Source organism: Coloeus monedula, assembly GCF_965178545.1.
Source record: "Coloeus monedula genome assembly, chromosome: 1".
In the NCBI taxonomy this organism is placed as follows: Eukaryota; Metazoa; Chordata; class Aves; order Passeriformes; family Corvidae; genus Coloeus; species Coloeus monedula.
In genome coordinates this window covers 53423476-53443024 of record NC_138781.1, presented here as the reverse complement: position 1 = coordinate 53443024, position 19549 = coordinate 53423476, and positions in this window count along the sequence as shown.

The following is a 19549-nucleotide window of genomic DNA, read 5'->3' as shown; positions in this document are numbered from 1 at the left end:
TCAAACCTGCCAGTAGTTCTCTCCTGGCCCCTCCTCCCAGGGACTTTAGTTCCAATGTGTGCAAAAATCCCTGCCCCCTTCCCCAAAAAGTGAATCAGGGAAGTGGCATCCTTGTAGTACAGTGATTTTGACAGAGAGAGAGAGAGAGAGCTCACATCTGTCTTGTCCAAGAACACACAGAAAATCTACGGGCCAAGAACTGTCTTAGCCCAAGTCCCAGCCCAGTGGCATATTTACAAAGTTGAACTTCCTACATTTCTGTGAATCTTCAGTGAATTCCATTTAGATAAATGCAGCACCAGTACTGATACTTTACAACATTGAGTCTGCCTTCACTCTAATTTGCATTGTTATTTTAAAGCCTGACACTATTGGCTTAAACTGGACCTGATGCACAATTTCTTCCTTCTTCTTCTCTCCCAGCTGGTATTTCTGGACACCTGGTTTCACAGCAATTCTCAGTTTAAACCATGACAAAGACACTCTAAAATTAGCATCTTTTTTAGGACCTAATCCAGCAATCAGTTGCTACCAGGTGTACTGCTTAATACCTTGACAAGTCTCATTTCAGGAAAAAGAAACCCACCACCTGCAAATGTCTCATAATGTCATTTTTTCTGGTGACTCAAAGTGTCAGTCATCTTTGAGTGTACAGTCCCTAATAACAGACAATGTTTTCCTTTTAAAGCATCTGAAATACATTATTGCCTCATTTCTGGCTGGAAGGAGGGCTGCTGAGAACTGCTGTCAGCTCTCACTTGTTATACTGTAAAACTGGTGAAATGAAGCACGGTTTTGCAAATGCACTCACAACAAAGACACCTTGCCTGGTATATTCATTGCATCCCTATATGTGGATATGTATTCATGCCCAGTCCATCCCTTCAAGCCCTACGCATCATGGAAAATGAAAGCCTGTGCCACCAAAATAACCTGCTATAAATATAGAGCATGTGACAGCAGCCAGTTTGGAGAAGTGTGTATGGCCTTTCTGCTGTTTCCTCACCAGTTCTGTCCCTGCAATGCTTTTCATGTAAAATGTGCTCTTATCCATCATAGCCTGCACATCACTTTTCTGTTCATAAATTCTGCATGGGCGGCTTCCCTGCTAATGAGAATTCATGTTTATGTACCAAAGTAGTGCCAGTGATTAAACACATGGATGTTGAGATGTGTCTGAGTGCATTCTCAGAAAATGAGCTAGATGTAACTCAAGAGCATATATGGTACAACATGCGTCTGCTTAGTGTCAAGCCCGTGCAGGCACAGTGAAGGAAACCACTTGGCCAGAGTGTGCACAAAGCCAGACTCCTGCTCTCCTTTAGTCTGTGAGTCACTGTCTGGTAACAACCAGCAGGGTTTAGCAGTAGACGCTTAAGCCCCCAGGGCTGCAGACTGGCATCTGGAGCTGCCCCAGGGGAACAACCAGCTATCCCAACCACCCTCCACAGCTCCAGTGACCTCTGCCAGGGCACACTGCTTGTTCAGGTCATAAGGATGCAGCCTGGTAACTGCAGCTCATGGTCTTAGCAGCCTCTGCAGCAACAGACAGAAAAATTGTTTTATCTCAGAGCTTTTCTCTCAGATAGAAACCATTCTTCATCAGCTTTTGTTAAGCCTTTTTTCCCCCCAACTCCAGTTGTTCCCCACACAGAAATTAAATAGTCAAAGCAGTTGTATGTATTTAACAGTAATCTCAAATGAAAGAAATTCTTTGCTTTTCATCCCTGTGCAAGAAATGGATGTGCGGAACTTTCCACATCCCTCATCTCAGCCTCTTTCCCTCACCCATGCATTTTTTTAGCCTTTTGCATGGTATGAACAATGAAAGGAGAGGCAGAGGGGGAAAAACATCTTCAAAATCTTTTATTAAAAGTACCTGAATCTACAAAATTGAAGTTTTTACTTAATGAGCTTTACACATGATAACAGAATATTAAGTTTGGTCTTTGAGGCTGCCATATTGAATGGAGCTCATGATGTTATGAGTTAAAAAAATTCGATATCTGACCAGTCCAGGAGGAATTGAAGACTTCTTGTTTCCAGTGGTAAAATGCCTATTCTCCAAAATGTGCACTGCAAAAATTTTATATGTAGCAGTCTTGTAGGACAGGAATTGGTAGGGAGTGAAGACAATTGTTATGGATAGCCTAGTAGGATTTGTGTTTGGGAGATATGACTGACCATGCTGTACTTTATATGGGGAGTAATTGAGCAACCTCTGGTCTCCAGGAAAGTGAATTTATCGCTTTTTATGGGTATTCTGATCATTCCCAGGAGAGAAAGATGGAAATGGACCTGGCATTTTGATGAAAAAGAAATGCAATATGAAAATCCTTGGCATTCAGAGGACACTGCTGAATGATCTTGCCTTTACCCTTATCACTCAGGCTCTGTGGGGGCCACAACTTTCTCAGCAGAGTGAACACTATGAGCCCAGGCCATGAACTTGTAGGTGGCAGCTCTAAAACACACAGACACTTTGCCAGTATGCATGCCTCAGTGTACTGCTGATGGCTGAAAACAAGCTTACTCCAGCTTTATGGAGAAAAGGCAGGAGAAATCCTTCTCTGCTTTTATACAAAAAAATGGCAACGTTCCCACTGATTATATTTGTACAGAAACCACCTTCCAGACTCTGGAGAATAGAACAGACGCTTCCTTCACACCTTTCTTTCTGGCTGTTTTCCTGATAACCTCTGCGTCAGCATAAAGGCAAATACAAATGCATAGCAATTCCATGTGAATTGATGGAAGTCCTCTTCAAAATGCATTGGTCACCAAGTGAAACACTGCATGAGGCATTTCGTTCCTACCCGGAAAACTGTTGTGCTGCTGAGGAGGGAATGTGAGACTTTTACAGGGTCTTTTATTGGAGGAAATTATTAACACCCTATGCTTTGGAATGTACTGATTTCATATGTATTGTATAACTCTGTATGATTTTTAATAAATAATAAGTACCTAATTATCTTATTCCTATATACCATTAGTGGTGACATAGTCTCCAGTATTAAATGCATATATTCATGTACGTGCATATACATTCTTGTTTTACTGGTGAACACAGTTGTTCTCACTGCCAGTTGCCATGGCATTGCATGCCTAAATTAATAACGTAGGTTAATGGGTTGAGGAATGTAACTGCACATGCTCACAGTTACAAACAAAACGTTTATACATTGGACTTCAATTGAACACAATAATTTGCCATTTTCTGGTCTTTTGCCAGAGAACTGAAAAACCTTTGTGTTTTTTAGAAAGCGTTTTAGGTAGGGTCCAACAAGCACAAAAAAACACCCTACAGTGAGGATTGCAGTGGCGCCTTCAGATAGGGAGATGCAGGTGTAGTTATGAATTAGTGGGGGAGGAGATGAAGGGAGGGCCTAGGTGATTTTCTTGGAATTCCATAGCAAACTTTATTTTGGAGGTGAAAATAGAAGACAATGTTTGCCATCCAGACTGAAAATTGCAAGTCCATCTTTTTCTTTCTGAATTAAATACACTACTAATTTATCCCCAAGCTAAGATGTTTCTGTCTTTAGTTGAAACAGGCAGCCCTACAGAAAGTGGAAAACCAGACTTCACTGTTTCCCTCAAAGGCTGAAGAGAAATGGGTTCACATAATAAGAATAAATTCACTTCTGTGACTGATTCATAAAACTTTATGCACATTATTGCTTTGATCTTGAAAAGCAGAGGGTAAACACGCAAGTGTTTCTGCTGCAATTAATGTGGCTGAATTTAAGATCAATTGGTTGGGCCAAAAGAACTTACTGGACCACAAAGTATCAAAAATGTCTTATCTGTATATTTGACATTTAAATTCTGTGGCTTGTTTACATTTTAACACTTTCAGAGGCAGTGTCACTTCAGTCTTGAGAAGTTCAAAGGAATTACATCAGTTTTTTTCTAAGCATTAGGCAAATATTTACAAGTCATCGGATGTCTTTAGCCAGCTTGAGAAGTTAGATACTTTTAGAACAATCTTATGCAGGTTATTTTTGGATTTCTGCATTGAAGTCAGCTGTAGATCTAGACATGTTTAATTGGAAAGCATTAAAAATACTACTTTTATTTCGCTATGTGTTATAAGCAGCAAACTTTAGTTTTGGATCCATGGTTCTCCAGAGTTTTATTATGACCCCCTGATGGATAATTTTAATGACATTTTCCATCCTACAGGCATTAAATGTGCCCTTTTTCCTGAAGTGCCATCTTCTTCACTCCCCAAAATAACTACCTGGGAGAAACTCAGAGAGGACAGCGGTGATAATGAATGTGCTCAACATGTCCTGGAACATTTACCTTGCAGGGTTGTGTTCATAATAAAGAAACAGCAGCCTTAGTTTGAAGAAGGAGTAAAGTCTCTCAGCAGCTTGGACAGTCTCTGTTCCATCAGTTTTCTCTCCTGCTACTGGCCCACAGAACCATCCCTGTCTCTACCTCTGTATCTATTAAACAGCTTTTCAACTGATTATAGCCCTAATTTAGCACATGACTTGATGGCTCCATGATTTGATGGCTCCTGCAGGTGCTTAGGTTGTATGTGCACAAATTTTCTGCCCATCACTAATTTTTATGAAATACCAATTTAATAAAAACAGTTATCAAAAATGAGATGACCAAGAAAATACTTCCTCCCTCTTTAATTTTAAGGAGAAGACTGTTTTGACGTGGCGTGGCTCAGAGCATCAGAGAGTTGTATTTCTGGCAGCTTACTCATAAATGCACAACAGATGAGCATGAGCTGTCAGTGAAATAACCACCTGGTAGGTTGTTCAGAGCTAAGTGTTGAGGGTTAATGTCTACAGCCCAGGCACCTGTCACAGATGACATTAAGCTCCACAGGGATGGTACCACCTTACTGGTTTGCAATAAATAAAGAAGACTCTCCTAAACTTCTCATTCTCTTCTCCTCTGCATCACCCACCCTGTAACTCACCTAAACCTGCAGCAGTAATGGTAGCTGCTTTCTTCAACTGGAAAATGTTGTTTAAACTTCAAGCAGTTTACAAAGGAGAAAAACATAATTTTAAATACCTAAGACATTTTTGAGAATAAATTCTTTTAAAATATTTTCTATTGAAAGCAAACATTTTGTATAACATAGTGCTCCTTGAAGGGACATAAAGAGATAATGTGAAGATTGTTTAGATGGGAGATACGCAATTTAACTGGCAGGTGTTTTAAAACTTTGAAAAATGAAAATACATTAATAAAAGATAATGGAGATTGAGATTATGTAATATTTCTTAATCCTGAAGCAGCTTTTCAAAGAGATTAAGAAACCCTGGTGTCTGAACATATGCACTATGGGGAAAAAAAAAAAAAAAGCATGTGTAAGATCTGCTTATGGTCCTTTTTTCTTGGCTGTTCTTGACAAATACAAGAGTGCCATTATTTTGGCCTTTGAACTTCTAATGCACTAGACATGAGTGCAAAAGCCACTCCACATACCTGGCAGGTCTTTGTGTACCTGCGCTTAGCTGCTGATGGCCACACCAATGTGAGCAGCTTTACAATTCTGCAGTGCTATTAATAATTTTATGTAGTGGCTTTCCTAGAGAAAACCACCAGTAACCAGTAACCAGGAAAGACAACAAAGTCAGAAGCTTGGGTGGGACTTCTTGTAAGGAAGGAGTACTCCCTTTTGCAGAGGGATGAGTGTTTGGGGGAAGCAAGGAGTGTAACGTGGCATTTTGCGTGTTGCTTGGTGGTGTGTCTGACCATGATTTGTAAATTACAGGGTTTGGGCTCCAGTCTGCACTCCAGTTGGCGACTGCATGTCCTCAGCAGGGCAGGCATTTTGCAACCTGTGGTGAAAAGGAAAGCATTCAGCAGACTGTTTGCTGGGACTGAGGTGGAAAACAGGCTGACCCAGGCAAAAGGATGAAAACCCAAGAAGCCCAAGAGCAAATGAGAGCTGTGGGGAAATGGAAGGATTTGTTCTTTTTTTTGTGCCTACCTTCAAAGACATGGGAAACCCATGGAGGGATGATAATCACTCCTGAAATAGCACTGAAGAAGCCTGGAGTGCTGCAGGGACAACAGAAATGGCTGGGAGCTGAGGCTGTAGGTGTTTCATTGCTTTTGAAGGGGGCAATCTGTGGATCAAATCCTCAGCTGGAAGCGGAGATATGAAAACTGAGAGGGGAGGCCTTGTGTGTTTACGCTGGTACCTGGAGGAGAGGGTGGGCTGCCTACATAAGCCAAAACTGGTAAATGCCTGGTGGATAATACAGCAAAGAGACTGATCCATGGAAACAAGGATTGAAAGAAATAGGCAAAGGGAGAGAAAGGTTTGTGGGTGAGAATGAGAGATGTGGCACAGGCTTTCTCCAGGGCAAAGCTTAAAGCTAAACTTAAAGTTTTCAAGTAAGGAGGTATGATATATGCACGTATGTATTGCATCTTGGGAATTCCATGGCCCCCAAGCTTCTCTGTTCCTTTGCTGCAGGAAAATTGCTGCTGGGACAGAGATTAATAGCAACAGTTCCTCAGATTGTGCTATCTATAGCAGAGCTCAAAAATGTCTCCTTCCTACACCTCTGCCTGCCAGCCAGACACATCATTTCCACCAAAACAGCGACAATACAGAGTGGATTAGCACAGGTAAAAAAAAAAAACCACGGCCTTTACGTGTGCTCCAGTCTGATCTGCTCTCTGCCACATCATTCCTATCCCCGCTGCATCCCTTGCTGCCAGACCCACAGTGTTCTGGGGCCCCAAAGAGTTGGATGCGGGCTAGGAGTAAGGTCTGCTGCTGCTGGAGACTTGCAAACATCCTGTCAGACAAGTTTACCGTGAGGTCCCTCCCAGTCAGATCTGTCCCATGGCCAGAAAATGGAAATGGATAGCCAGGAAGGAACCCATTTTCTCAAAGATCTTCAGTTAGCCAAGGAAGTGGATGTCAGGATTTCCAGGATTGTCCTGGGATTAAAGTAAGCGTGAGATGTCACTGAGATGATTTATTGCTGAATCAGTCTCATGTTTATCGAAGGGTGAGACAGAAGAGTCATTACGAACAGCATCTCTAATATCAAAGGCAGTAGTTACAGTAGCAATAGCAGAAGCGGTAGGCCTGGCAGCTGCAGCAGGTACAGATGCCAGGGAGCAGCAATTCAGTGAGGTAGCAACAGCTTGCTGAAGAAGCAGCAGCCTGCCTCACTATATGTCTACAAGGCTTTTTATAACTTTTTTAGCCAATAAGCAAATGCCACAAAGCTTGCTACACATTGGTACCAATCAACACTGTATAATTTTGCCACAATGCGTATCTTCTTATCCAATAAACATATTGCTATTATAGCCTATTGCACAAGCTCATACTAATACATCTTAACTTTCTAAGAGACTTTATTATTAAACTTATTATTAAACTCAAAACTCTTTACTCTTTTATTTATCACTATTATTTATTGTATAAATATATTTTTACTACATTTCTACTCTTATAAGGCGTATTTATTTCAAAACTACAAAATTGCATTTGCTTTAATCTTGCAAAAGCTTATTGTTCTAAGTCAGGCAGTTTTCGCCAAGGCCGCAAATTGAAACACATATCAAGCACATGCTCAAGCACAATGTTGTTTATGTATTCTGTCAGCACCTGCGGGCCCTCTGTGAGAGAGCTCCCTGCAACTTCATTTCCCACAAGTGGAGGCCTAGCTAAGAAGACAGGCTGCAAGACCTCAAACTACTGTCCAGCTCAGCAACGAAAGGCAGAGGAAATTCAGTACAAAGGAAAGTAAACCAATCCTAATTCTGTGCATAAAAAAAAGGGTCTGAGATCTTTATTATTCAGGATATTGGTGTGATTTCAATAGGCAGCTGTATCAAAAGAAAAGCTCGGTGCTCAGTAGTGTCTAAACCAGAAAAATCCAAATGTTTTTGAATTACCAATAAAGCTTGGAGAACAAAACACCAAGTAACAATTATCTTCTGTAGAAATTTGTAATATCTGTCTCCAGAATATTATGTGAAGTTCTCCTCTCCTTCCTCCGCCTCAGGAGGATATAGAATTGGAGAGATCAGGGAGAAAGACAATCACACAGTTTGCAGAGGAAGAACAATTAGGTAGACTAGGAGTCTTTAGTAATTAGGAGAAATTACAACAAAGATCTATACTCTAACAAGAAAAAGAAAAAACACAGAGCAGGAAATTAGGTCTGACTGTAGGTGAGGCCCAGAAGGCACCGATTAGTGTAAATGGTCCTGGAGAGCCCCACATGAGCTTCCCACAAATCCTCTGTCCACTGACCCAGGAGCTCTATTTAGGCCCGGGGGGGATGGTATTATTCCCTCCTGCTTTGAGGGTGGTGTTTCTGGGTGGAGGCTGTCTCCATATTCTTGGTAGCTTGTCACAGTACTGTCTTTGGTCCTCTGTTCTAGATAGAGCTAGGACCTACACAGAAGCCCTATTTTCTGCATCTCCTGGATGGTGGACTTGGTTCATCATTTTTACCTTGCCTTTTCTGTTGGTGGATCCTGTCACCAGGCTGTCTTTGCTCACTATGTTTGTCCTCAGCTCCAGGCTCATCTTCCTGCATGAATCAGCTGCTCACTGGACCTGGGAAGGGGAATGAGTAGTCTGGAGATATGTGACCACATATTTATCTGGTTCTTGGGTTTATCTATGGCTGTGTACACCCATGAGCTGTTAATCAGTTGGCAGAGATGAATGCTTGGTGTGGGTATCTCAGCAACCATTTGATCAAGAACTCTTGCATTTTGAAGCTTTCTAAGCTTTACCTCAAGTCTATATTTAAGTAAGTAAATAGTATGCATTTTAACTTCTCTGTTTCAGTGCAGTGCATCTATCAGCTTGTTAGAGAAAGTAACTTCTTTATGTAGGAACAGATCTTCTGAAGTCTTACTATGCTTCTGACTTTGGGCTGGTTTTTGAAGTACGTAATTTTTCAAGGTGTTCATCTCTTCTCCATTTACCTCTTCCCCTAATACTTGAGAAACATCTGACCAATGTAACCAAACTTAGCAGACAAATAACAATTTCAGAGGCAAGCTCCTACAAGCTCTTTGTGAATTACCAAACCTAGCCAAGTGGCAGGCCAGATGAAATGGGTTTTGAATCAGTAGTATGTGAGCAGAACTGCACAAATGTGCTGTTGGCTTCTGGTCCTTCTTTGGTCTGCTTCTAAGCATGTGGAAATGCTGGTTTGTGTAACTTCACCGGAGCTGCTTGTTAAGAGGAATGCCTTGTTTATTGCTAGACTAGAATAAATATAGATGAAAGTACTTTAAAAACAATAAGGTAGTAAGTTCTAATGCTTAATGTGAAGTATTTAACTGACAGGGAATACCCATTAGTTGGTTTTATGCATTTTAACTTCTTGATGTCATATTTTTGAAATGTCTCAGTCAAATTTTATTTCTGTGCATTTTAATTGCAACTTTCTGCAGAGATAGATTTTTATTTTGTCTTCCTTGGGTACAAAGGCAGGGAGGAAGGAGTTTATCAACTTAAGCATTCTCTTTCAGTGTAATAAAATGGTGCAAATGCTTTTTTTTTTTTTTTTTTTATTCAAAAGTCAAGTGTCTCTCAAGAAATAAAATCTTTCTTGAAGAGGATAATGAAGTGTGATGCCCAATCATGGGAAGAGTTAGTACACCAGGATGAGTGTTGTGCACTAGGATGACTGAATCCCCCAAGCTATTGACCAGTACCAAGCAGAAAGAACAGCTACAATAATGATTTCTTGCCTCAAGATCATTAGGAGAAAAATGGCTTTGTTTTCAGAACTGTGATAATCTACATAAGCATCTCAGGTGAGTTGTATAACCTCTGTTTTTTGTGCTCTAAGCTGCTTTGGATATCGAGCATCTATTTAGTAGCTTTCTAATATATTCTGTTCTGAAAGGTCTTAGAAGATTTTTGAGTGATTGCTTTCCCTTCTTTGAACCTACAGACTGCATTTTAAAGTAGGAGAGTGAAAATGTGATGTGTGGTTTTCTAACTCCCCAATTTAACCCAAATGAAATAAAAAGTTTGCCTTATTAAAAGGATGCAGAGTTAGACATTCCCAAAAGAGTGTGTGTTTTCTTGTTCTTGGGGTTTTAGAAGTTGAATTCTTGAGGGAGGGAACACTACAGTCAAGTTCATTTCCCAAGAGACCAAATGCTGCTGTATCTTATGCATTTTTCTTAAGATTTTAAAGCACCAGCTGTCTTCTCTTTTTTTTTGCCACTTGAGCTAATGATAAGTAGTTTAACTAAAGTGATGAATAATTCACGCTGTTTTTCAGAAAGCCTATAGTTACTTCATGAATTTCTGGATTTATTAATTTCATAGTTGCTTCTTATGCTTCAAGTACTAATTTAAAAGAACTACAATTAAAGTGGGACACTGGGCTAGCCTGCTGTCTTTGGAATTCAGTTGAGAAACCTGTCATCTTTAAGAACAAACTTGGGAAATAACTATTGTAAAAGATAATTCAATGCAAGGTTTCTCAATATAATACAGTGAAAGGAGATGTAAATAAAAATTAATCTGAAAGAATCAGGCTTGAGTACTTCTAAAAGATCACTTTACCATTTCAAAATAATTTCCACGTCATATGTCAGAAGGAGGCAACAGTGCCTCCTGCATTGATGTCAGCTTCTGAAGAGACCACAAAACACTGAGTGTCTCTAGATCATCTTTTCTCAAAGACCAAGCACTGCTCAGGCTGTAGTAAACTCCATAATTTGAATACTGAAATGGCTTGGTTTGATGCCCTTGAGACATGTGGGAATTCCACTGGAGACCACACTACAGATAGGGCTGGCTTACAAGAATTGTTTTCCCATCTTATATAGCCTTATTTTCTAAACTTTCCTGAGTGGTTTAACATTTATCCCTTTCTTGCAAGGAGGAAAAAATTAGTTCCTTGTTCCATAGGTGCATTATAAAAGCTAAATTTTGTCAGAGTTACAAGTATTAAGATGCTTTTTAACTTGACATACAATAAGGGGGCAGCTCTGCTCAGAGAGTTTGAGTAGGCATTTTCTGGGTTTTTTCAGAACTGTTACCTGTTGCTCAGTGCTTTCTAAGAGTGCATGGTTCTATCCTTGTCAGAAAGGGATTTCAAATCAAATCTCACTTTCCTCATGAGTGTACTTGGGCATGGAAAGACAATAAGTGAGTTGCCATGCAGAAGGTCTGATGGCCAAGAACAGTTCTGACTTCAGTCTTCTGTCCCAAGATGAATAGTTTGTTCTTTCTCCACAGAAACAAGAAACAGAACACTTAAATCACTGAGAAACAGGAGGAAGTCCAGGAATTTTTCCCTGCCCCTATTTTCCTAAAGGTAGTAAAAGTGGATTGTGGTGACGCAGCGAGGGGGGGCGGTGGAAAGAGTGCCACATCCATCCCGAAAGCGTGCCTTGTCGGAGCAGCTTGAGGCGTGCCACGCAAGCACACTAGGACACACTCTGACACACTGGAGTTGGTGGATACACGCATCCACTCACACACACAAAGCCAGACAGCTTCTGCAGCATCACCAGAGGCAAAGAGGCAGGAGGGATCCTTTGTATGGAGTTCCAAGGGGTGTATGAAAGCCCACACTCCAAGGGATCCAGGAACAAAGAACTCAGAACACTGGCCGGTCAAGGGTTTTATATGGGGCAGTACCAGGGGCGGGCAGAACATCAGAGACCAATCATCTGGGGGCTAAGGGGTGGAGAGAACATGGGGTGACAGAACAGTGACCAATGGGGAGGGTGAGGGGTGGAACAAGGGAACTGGGAACGAGTGGGGTATCAAGGAAAGGAGAACGATCTAGAACATGAACTTAAAAAGGGTAAAGGGGGTGGTAAGCCAACAAGCCAACAGACTGAGGGCAATTAACATAGGGAAGCAAGGTCTTGTGGGATCTTGCCATCACTTGAACGGTGGTCTTAGACCTCTGAGCCTGCCCACCAGCAGACACCCACTGTTTTGGGGCCCTGTGGCTCCTTAGTCGATCCCATGGTGGACTCAACCACTGCAACATTGTGGGATTGCATTTTCTCTGTAACATAACATTTGTAGTCTTGTCCTGCAAGTGCTTACTGATGTGAGCAGACCACAATCACATAATTCAAATACTGTCTAAAAATGAGGAGATTTGTATTTTATAGATATCATAGAATGACCTTGGATGAAAGGAACCTTAAAGATCATCTAGTTCTAACACTGCTGCCATGGGCAGGGACACCTTCCACTAGACCAGGTTGCTCAAGGGCATATCCAACCTGGCCTTGAACACATCCAGGGATGGGGCATCCACAGCTTCTCTGAAAAGTCTGTTCCAGTGCCTCACCACCCTCACAGGGAAGAATTTTTTCCTAGTATCTAATCTAAACCTACTCTCTTCTAGTTTGAATCCATTCCCCCCCCCATCCTGTCACCACATGCTCTTGTAAAAAGTCCCTCTCCATCTTTCTTGTAGGTTTCCTTCAGGTGCTGGAAGGCAGAAATTAGGTCACTCCAAAGATTTCCCTTCTCCAGGCTGAACAAATCCAATTATCTTGGCCTTGTCTCAGAATAGGAGAGATGCTCCAGCTCTCTGATCATTTTGTTGGCCTCCTCTGGACTCACTCCACCAGGTCCATGTCCTTCCTGTGTTGGGGACCCCAGAGCTGGATGCAGCACTGCAGGTGGGGTCTCACCAGAGCAGAGCAGAGGGGCAGAATCCCCTCCCTCACCCTGCTGGCCACGCTGCTTTGGATGCAGCCCAGGACACATTTGGCTCTCTGGGCTGTGAGTGCACAGTGCTGGGTCATGTCCAGCCTCTCATCCACCAGCACCCCCAAGTCATTCTGGGCAGGGCTGCTCCTGATCTGCTCATCCCCCAGACTGTGTTGGTACTGGGAGCTGTCCCAACCCAGGTGCAGCACCTTGCACTTGGTCTTGTTAAACCTCATGAGATTCTCATGGGCCTATTTAAGAGCCTGTCCAGATCCTTCTGAATGGCATCCTGTCATTCAGGTGTGTCAAGTGAAATTGTGATCAACTGTAGACTTTGCTCTTCTTTTAGCATGTCAGGGTCACTAAAACAAGAGATAGTGGCATCTAGGTTGTATAACAGGAATTATTTGGACAAGGAACTGATTTATATTTATGTTAAGGTGAGAATTTTGTATTTGCTAGTGGCAGGACCATGGTGGTGCAGCTGGGGAGGCCGCTGAAGGACTTCCCTAGATCTCTGTGCAGCTTTTTATTTTCCCACTGCTTTTCCTTTTAAAGTGATTGCTGCTTCTCTTCAGGAGAGTCTTTTTCTGTCAAGTGAAAAGGAGCTCCAGGAAATGCAGTGTGGTTATATCAGGTAAAGGACTTCACAGGATGGGCCTCCAGTGCCTGAAACTGAGCTCCTGTTGAACTAAACCAGGCATGTACACCCTAAGTAACGTGGCACTTGATATACCACTGGCTGTTTATTGGTACAAGATATGCTTTCCTCCCTCTATCTTCATTCAAGTCAAACAAGTTTTAGGTGTATAATTTCTAAAAGAGCCTTTGAAAACTTATGTGGACTTCAGGATGATAAACTGGGCAGGAGTCATGGGATAACTGGGTCTGTGCTTTTTTTTTCTGATGAAATACAAGTCAATAATGCCTCTAGTTGAGAAGGAAGGGGAACATTTACAGGAAATCTCATTAACACCAAAAATCTCACCAGCAGTAGTTTCTCCATCTTCCTTTCAGATAGTACTTTGATAATCATATTTCAATTTCACTGCTAAATGAAACACTTGTGAAAACTGAGGCAGCCACAAATCATGAGTGAGTTTAAAAATACACATAACTTCCCCCTTTGTTGTTTGATTTTGGTTTTCAGACCAAATGATGTTCATTTGGCTTGTCCTGCCTTCTCTGCCTTGCAAATAAGGTCAAAAAAATTCCCTTAAATAAAAAAACAGCTGATATTTTCACAGCAAGAGCTGAAATTTTAAGAAAAACTACAAATATGAAAGACTGAAAAATGTGAGAGCTGGGAACACAAATCTCAATGCCTATCTAAGTTCATATCTACTGATTCAAGTCTAGCATGAGAAAGCTGTACAGGTTAGTCAGCATTGATATGGACTGCATGGTTCAGGGCAGGACTAGTCTTTCCTAGACTTCCGTGTCTGCAAAATTCCACAGAAATGTAGAAGTCTCATATCTGGGCTGAAAGAAGGCAATATCTTTTTTTCAGCTGCCTTTGAAATACATATGTAGGAGTTGCACTTGGTAGGCTTTTTAAATAGATCTTAAATCTACTTAAATGCAAGCTGCAAGGAGGTTTAGAAGCTATTTTTATAATAAGCTTTTTTATTAACGTCTTATGAGCTGTCTGCCATCCAGTCACATACAGCTGTGGAGCAGAGGAGAGGTTTTGAGCCTGCTGGCACTCTTGACACATCTGCCTCTGCTGGGCCATGGGAGACACTGTTGTCTGGGTGGAAAGCTAAGCTTTAAGAAATGATGATTCAAATGCCTCTAGTGCTTAATGTACCTAAATATTTCTGCTCCTTTTCTTTTAGTTGTTCATTCAGATATTTCCTAAGTTTATACTGTGTTCCCAGGACCTGGTTTTTATTCTTAAATACGTCTGTCCATAATTAGTGCCTGTTATACTTGCAGTTAAAAACAACTCTAAAATAAATTCATGTGCATGGATAATTTATAATTAGCTCAATTTTCAGAATTGGACTCATAATTCTTAAACCTTGACAGTATTTGTGAATGTTTCATTTGGAAATACTTTGAACTTCTATTTTATTTAAATAGGCAATAATCCCCACTCTTTTTCTGTGAGCCCTTTGATAACTGACTAAACTTTCTGGACTTCTTTTGAATCAAAATTTACACTTTTAATCTCTAAAATGCAGCAAGCTATGCAAATGTATTTGTTTTTCTTCTCCCACTTTTTCCTCTGAGCAACCTGGCCTCATGCCCCTAAGTAAATTGGGATGCAGTCTGCACATTTGTTCCACACCCACTGTTATGACAATTGGAAGGCTTTGGTCATTATTTTATAAGATCTTTTTCAGTCAGTTTGATGAATCCTAGTATGTTTTTTTTCACAGAAGAAATAAAACCCAGAGGATATTAACCTTGATCTTTAATTCATATCCCTTTAAAAGGGAAAAGGAACATCATTCATTCCTCCTCTTGAGCACAGAAGCCTTTGCTAGCGTGGTAGGCTGGATGGTGAGTTACAGTGACAGACTGAGGTTTACTGCCTGTGTGAGGCAGGCAGATTGCCACCTCCTGTTTGTGTGTTGGCCACAAAGATGAACAGTGGGAGATTGTCCGTCTTTGACTTCCACCTTGATAATTATGCACCATATTGTTTTCCTTTGGCCAGGGATTAAGGACTAGTCTCAGGAATGCTCCTGGCTGGGAAGCAACATGTGTTGGACTGGCAAAGAAGCAGTTTTTTTATGAAGTTTCTTATTGGAGTTGCCATTCTGATGACAAAAACAAGTAAATATTCCATGTGTTGACAGCATAGGTACAGTGCACAGCTCAAAAACAGCCTTGAGAAGACTTCATAACAAGCAGAAGGAGTAAGGAGGAACAGTTTTCTAGGGCTTCCAACAAGATCTTATTCCTTTTGTCCACTGTGGGCAAGTGGCATGAATTGTAGGAGGGGAGTCACAAAATACTGGAGTGCATTTTAAAGCCCTGAAATGGGACCTGGCATTTGTCAGGCACGGGAAAGGCTGTGCTGCAGGAGTTCATGACTGCCATCATGGTCAGTAGCTGGGACTACTGAAAATCAAAATGCACCAGTCTGCAGGTACCCGGTAGCATGTGTTAAGTGTACAGCTGAGCCCTGAGTCCTGCAGCTTGGGAGCCTTCTCACCCTGACTGGTTGGCATATCCTGAATAATCACAGCCACAACTCCCTCTAAAAGCTGCTTTCCCCCCATCCTCCTCTTATGAAGGGTAGGGAGAGGTACTTGTCATAGGGAAATAAAAATGAGAAGTCATGACTAATTTCTTGGATATGACACCCACTGAGAAGGAAGTTTGGGTTCCCATCCCTGCTCCCAGAGCTATATTTGTGCTTATTTGGCACTAAAATATTAATTGACTAAAGCATGGTCCTGGCTGAAGCTACAGCACAGGTCTCCTCAAGCTCAGTGCTCTCACTGCACTGCTGCTGGCTCCTTACTGGCCCAGGGACTGTGCTCTCTTCTGCATGACAGGCCAGTTTTGGCCTTGGTTGCTGAGCATCTGATGTGCCTTGTTTGACTGGGTCCTAAATGTTTTGTATTGCGAGGAAGCCTCACTGTTCCTTCACTGCCTATAATCCAGTGCTATCACTGTAGAGTTTTTGCTGCACCCTTTTACTACAGGTAAAGCAGCATCACAGCCAAGCTATATAAATACAATTGCACTGAAGTGAAGTGACTATCGTGAGTCATAGCCACGCAAGGTGTACTGAGATCTGGCTTTAAAGGAGATATCTATTGTGGGTGTGCATTTAAAAATAAAATCTTTTTTTTACTTTCACTAGCCTTCCATGATCAGCTTTAACTGCACCACGTAAATGAGGCAGTAGTAAAGGAAGGTAAAATCTGAGTTAGTCCTTAGTCCTAGGAGGCATCTGAAGGAATTTGCTGATAAAGAAAGTGCAGCAGTGCTTGGCCATCCTTCCACCTTCCTGCTGAGCTGTGTTTTGGTTTACAGCCTGAGTTGCCAAGACGTCTTATTGACCTGTAGGTTCCAGCTGTTCTGACTTGAATAATTTAAATTATTGATGTATGAATTATAAAGAAAATACCTGAATCTGAAACTCTGACCCCATTTAAATTTTTAACTAGAAAAAAAAATTACAGGTAGAAGAGAACACTTGAAATGTACCAGACTAAAGTGCTTTTGGGAAGGCATTACCAATATCTGGTAAGTAATAGACCTACAGAGAAGCTAGTAGCACTTGCCAAACTGGTTGGTAATACTTGGTAATGTCTGCTCTGGAGTAGTTACTGTTAATGTTTCTTGCCAGGGTTCATAAAGAGGTTGGATGCCACAAATTGCTCAGTTTGGCTGTTTAAAATTTTATGTTATTTGGGTAAGATTAAATGAAAACAAAATGTTGTAAATATACTGGTGGGGCAGGGGGCTTATGTTTATCTCCTAGAGGACAAATCCTTGGAGCTTCTGGGTTATATTTGCGATTTGAAAGAAAACTGTTTTATGCTAAGAAAGTAATTAGATGACTTCCAAAGTTACTCCAATCTGGATAAAGGGATGAGGACTGCAATAAATTAGCTAAAATAACTTTAAATCTGCAAATGTTCATTTACTTTTTAAGAAAAAATGGTTTAGCATATCTCTTTATATTCTGAAAGACAACAAAGAAACTGCCAGTTTCTCAGGTCCTTAAAATGATTTACTACACTAAGACTGAGTTTTACTTGGTTTGTATTGTTTTGCATCTATAGGCTTCTTTCCAAAAGCAAGAGCTCACATTCCCTTTAAGTGAATAAGGTGTTTCCTACTACCTCATGACTCCAGGAAACAAACTTGTGGAAGGGCCAAAACTCTTGAGTCATATGAGAAATATGAGCAGCTGGGAAAGGATAGTAACTAGTAGAAGCAGTAATGAAGAACCTCACCCTGAAACTCATGGTAGTCCCTAGGACTTGGAAACAAAACTTCTTCTCCTGCTGGGGTTTGCTGCTGCCTTGGAGGCAGGAGCTCTCTCTGGCTGCAGCCTTTAGGTCTAGGAGATCATTAATACATGTCCTTCTCCCCTATGCTGCCTGTTCTCATGAAACCTTTGACAATGTAACATCCTCAAAATTGGCCAATACTTCTTATTTTTCGGTTGTTGTTTTGGTTTGAGTTTAATTTTCTAATTGCTGATTCAAAACTAGAAGAGTAGATAAGGCTTTTTGATAAAAACCAGCATGCTCTTTTTAACTGGAGACAATCACAAAGTCTTAAATAATGTCTGCTAAGAGCTACACTTGGTAAATCTCTACAGAGGGCTCTTTGAGATATCCATTCTTTTAAATAAAACAGATGGTATTCCTGAATGTACTGATTGCCAATAATGTAACCCTTAGAATAATTCTACATTCAGGTTTAGGTCACACAGCAAGCTTAGAGATGCTGTAAATTGGGATACTGGTTTTTTCCCTAACACTGAACCACTTTAGGACTTCATATATGCCCAAGGCTGAAGGGAATGTCCTGCTGAAACATCCAAAGCTTATTCAGGTGCTTCAGTATAATTTACATAGTAAATCTAGTTCAAGTTTTGCTACATTTTGAAGGAGTCTTTCTAAACGGTAAGACTTGTATTAAAACAAATTGGCAACTTAATCATTTTTAGTAGCACTCTTATGAAGATTGTTCTCCTGTGGTTAATCTAACTGCCTTTTGAAGGCTGCAGAGTCCTCAGGAGAACTTTAAAATGCAATTTATTTCTTTTGCTATATCACTCGAGAGTATGTGTAATAATTTCTTCTTATTGCTTAAAATGTCATTTAAAGATGTGTAAATTCATCTTAAAATGCAGAAAATAAAAAGCTTGTTTGTTTCAGTGAGAAAGGTAAAACTTGGTCTCTTGGCCATGTAGTTCAGCAAAGATGGCAGGAGCAGGCGCAGGCTCTGGTAACCCCTAAATTGGAAGTTGGTGGAAGTGAAGGGATTATCCTAGGAAGGTGTGGCTGCGTGCCTGCCAGGGTCTCTGGCTTCTTGACAGGAATCAGTTATCAGAGGGTGGTCTTTGGATTAGATGACCCTGATCTAACCTGAGAGAGCAGGCACTGACCAGGGGACCTCTCTGAACAAACTGATGGAAGTAATGGAGACCTAAGAGCTGGTGGTGGGCAGGGTATGAGGAAAGTTCAATAAGCTGAATGCAAACTCTGGCTGCTGTTATCACAAGAGCTTCTGCTTCTTTCTGTGACCCTTGTTTTTCAAGGACTTCTCAGTGACGCCAGAGAACCTGTTATGCTGCTGGTGCTTCTGCCATTCAAGCATGTCAAAATATAGGATGTCCTTCCAAAGGATGCTGAGAAACTGGGAGATGGGAAAAGAGCGGTGAGAGTGACAGAAGGGCTATAAAGATTTATAGTGAGAGTCCTGAAACTTTGCCTCTTGAGCTTAGCAAATGCTATCAGGAACTAGCAAAAAAGACCGTAAGAAATATCAGCAGTAACACTAAAGCTGCATCAATTCTGATTCTGAATACTGATACTAACCTGTTGTGAAATCTGTTGGGTATCTTTAAGCCAGGGATGAATGCTTGTCTGAAAGATTAAACTCTAATTTGAATAGATGGGCGACAAAGCTGTGAAGGGGCTGGAGTCTGATAAGGAGTGGCTGAGGGAGCTAGGGTTGTTTAGCCTGGAGAAAAGGAGGCTCAGGAGAGACTTTAGCACTTTCTGCAAGTTCCTGAAAGGAGGTTGTAGCAAGCTGGGGGTCAGTCTCTTCTCTCAGGTAACAAGTGACAGGATGAGAGGAAATGGCCTCAGGTTGCACCAGAGAGGCTTACATTGGATATTAGGAAGATTTTTTCATGTAAAGGGTTGTAAAACATTGGAACAGACTGCTCAG